Source organism: Etheostoma cragini, chromosome 9 (assembly GCF_013103735.1).
Source record: "Etheostoma cragini isolate CJK2018 chromosome 9, CSU_Ecrag_1.0, whole genome shotgun sequence".
NCBI classification, from domain to species: Eukaryota; Metazoa; Chordata; class Actinopteri; order Perciformes; family Percidae; genus Etheostoma; species Etheostoma cragini.
This window is the reverse complement of record NC_048415.1, coordinates 17,343,656-17,346,901: the sequence shown is the minus strand read 5'-3', so window position 1 is coordinate 17,346,901 and position 3,246 is coordinate 17,343,656. Positions and strand designations below refer to the sequence as shown.

The 3,246-nt window shown below is 46.4% G+C and overlaps 1 long non-coding RNA gene across 1 annotated transcript in view; it reads left to right on the top strand.

Annotated features, from left to right (window-relative positions):
- Positions 1-3,131: 3,131 nt before the first annotated feature.
- LOC117951090 overlaps positions 3,132-3,246 on the top strand; it is a 10,789-nt gene continuing 10,674 nt past the window's right edge. Inside the window, exon 1 of the long non-coding RNA XR_004658053.1 lies at positions 3,132-3,144. This is a non-coding gene — a long non-coding RNA (uncharacterized LOC117951090). The remainder of the gene's footprint in view (positions 3,145-3,246) is intronic.

The window sequence follows — 3,246 nt, the reverse complement described above, 5'->3', positions numbered from 1 at the left end:
GTAACAGTTGGCTTTATCACTAATCTGCTATTGTTTATTAATGCTCACAGAGCCAACATTCATGATTTAGTGTAGCTTGACTAAACCCAGTGTTTATGGGTTAAACACAGGCGTGACCAATCCAGGGCTCCCCGTCAGTCTACCTTGTTTCGTCTTGAATTGCTCCGTTCCTCCCTGCTTGATCCTGTGCTGTCCTTTGTATGTGTTGCCTGTGTGTGTGTGTGCGTGTGTGCGTGCGTGCTAGCGAGCATTTGCGTGTGCTGACTTGTCCATCCTGCCAGGTCAAAGTTGATAGCCAGGCAGATTATATGGTGTTGCAAATGGATTAAAAACATCTGTGGAGTGAATCATTTCCACTTTACCGGCACACGCAGCGTTTACTTCCAGTAAGGATCTACAGCAGATCCCCGAGCTTCCACATGGTGGAGGGAGGGGGTGTAGTGGGAGGAGAAGGAAGAAGATGGTGTGAAGGACAAAAGGAGTGGCTGGGGGCAGCCGCAAAGGTGGTGAGCTCAGGGCCGTGGAATCAGGAATTGCTCTTTGCTCTTTACTGTGCTACGCCCCAGCACTGCCGCCACCACGACACCCACACCTCCACCCATGCTTTCCATACCCGTACAACCTCTGCTCCGCTCCAGCCTAGCTGGAATGCTGACTTTCACCCACACCCACCCCCTCAACATTTCTCACCCCTCCTTCTCTTGCAAAATATGGAGAAATAAAGGGGAAGCAGCATCCACTGTTACAAGCTGCGGCTTTGTGTGACCAGCAGTCTGCCTGTGAACGTGAATCACTGAAAAAATCAGAGAAATGTACCTTCTGTGGTGTACTTGAGCAGAAGTGCCACTGTTTGACAAAACATAACTCTCAAAGCAGCAAAAGCAAAGTCTGATTCCACACAAGGGTCTATTAAAACCCACAGATTCAGCAGTGCAGACCTCAGACTGTTTCCAGTCAGTCCTGCCTCTAGAACTGGAGTTTGTACTGATTGAGACCAGGACAAATATCCAGACAGTCCCAGTAGAAGCAGATTCCAGTTAAAGCAATTTGTGTAAAATTCTATCCAGGGCAATAGTTTCAGAGTGGACCAGCTGATCAACATTAAAGTAGTTTTATTTGTTTTGCGCCAAATGAACAAGAGATGTAATGCTCTTATATGGAGACATGGATCGTTTTTTGTAATGTATAAGTCGTGCAGGAGGTATCATATATGCGGCCCATGTGTCTGATCTGTTGAGCACCTCAACCTCTTACAGGTCAGGTTAACCGCCCCCTCCGAGGTGCGACACTTCAGGCATGGCTGGCACGAAGTACTCATCAACGTATTTGTCATGATCTATCTTTGGTGGTAACGGACCATAGACGCTGTCTGTCTCCTGTTCCACAGTGTGACTCACCAAACCTTACTGTATGAATAAAAGCCTTGTTGATAGCGGAACATTTCCAGTTGGCTTTTTAAAGTGTTGTGTGGCCAATGTTTCTGATAAAGACAAATGTGTTTATCTGATGGAGTAGCTTATCAAGCAAATACACCGTTTTCCTTTCAAAAGAGTTCAAGGCTGTTTGCCGTAGCCAGGTCAAACAGCAGGGAATGGATGGCGGTGCAGAGGGAGAAAGAAAGAAAGGAATAAGGCGGTAGCTGGCACATCTGTCATCCATTTAGGCTGGGAAAGGAAGGGATGGCTTTCTGCTTACCTGTGCACTGTCAGCCCAGGAGGGGCGGCGAGGACATTTGTCATGGAGCCGGGGAGTAAATAGTGAGGAAACAAACCGCCATCTGTCTGGGCCCATTGATTTTCACATGAAAAGCAAATACATCTATTCTGTTTGTGCTGCCTCCCAGCCCTGTCTGCCTGTTGGGCGGGCGCAGAGTTGAAGTTTACCTTTCAACATCATGTTCCTTTGATAATCCTTATACATGACTGAACCTCTAGCATGATCACTCCCTTTTGTAGAGTGTAAATGGCTAAAAAGAGGGGCAAACATGAAGTGCTTGAGCTCCACTGTGAGTCACTGTAGCAGCCAGAGAGTCTGTGTTGCCAGAACAGCGGCATGTTGGCGAGGTTGGGAGATAGCATGTCTGATCTTTAGAACAATGAACAATACACAGAGGTAGTGACATGTGCAAGGCTGACCTGAACAGAGGGCAATGATAGCGACTGTCAGTGATCAAGCCTCTCCCAACCTGAGCGCTTTTGTGTCACTTTTAAACATCCTTCAGCCTTGCGCATGTCATAGAGGTTTGTTTGGAGGTAGACACAAGAGGAAAAGAGAGAGAGAGAGAGAGAGAGAGAGAGAGAGAGAGAGAGAGAGAGAGGGGGAAAGAGGCACAGAGAGGTTTTAATGTCTTCTGTCACAACCACCTGCCTCCTCTTGTGAAATCTCTTCAGGTTCCACCCACTGAGTTCCCAATCCTCCTTTCTGCCCTTGAACAGACACTAATTCAGCCACCGAATCTAATCCCTAATGTAAGACCTGATAAATTCCTTTCACCGCCACCATGTAAATGTTTATCATTAAATGGTGGGCATTCACAGAATTATCACTGAGGGGCGTAATGACATTTTATGAGGTCTGACGAAGGTTTGTGGGTAGATAACCTAACAAAGAGCGCCTAGGTGCTCTCTGTGAGTATTTACGTCCCTATTTGGCTTTGATCGTTTTGGCATTTTGCAGCAGACACTTTAGATATACAGCTGATGCAACCAAAATGTCATCCCTCTTTTTGTACAACCGCTGGAGAGAGGGCCTTTTCATTGAGGCAGAGAATTTGAAGCAGCTCTAACCTTTCATCAACAATGCTGCCACTTTACGCCGCGGAATTCCTAATTCAACAAGAGGCGGGCCAAGGCACCTGCTTTCATCAGAGCTCTGGTCCTCGGAGAAAGTCTGCGGAAAGAGAGAAAAGGGATGGAGAGAGGCATTCGCAACTTGTTGACAAGACTCCTGTGGCAAAACAAAATCGAACAAGCGCTTAAGGGCTCGGTATGTCATGCGGCCCAAATGGGTTTTTACTGCTGGGACAATAGGAAAACATAATATACACACACAGTTAAACACACACACATTATTCATATTTATTATTAAATAATATAGACGCATCACGCCAAGTCATTAGATACTTATATATGTTTTCATGTGAATGTACAATTTCTGTGCATGTGCGTGTGTCATTGTTTTGTTCACATGCCCTTTCTTGTCATGTCAATCCTCCTCACCTGTTCGGGAAAAAACAGGGGGGGGGGG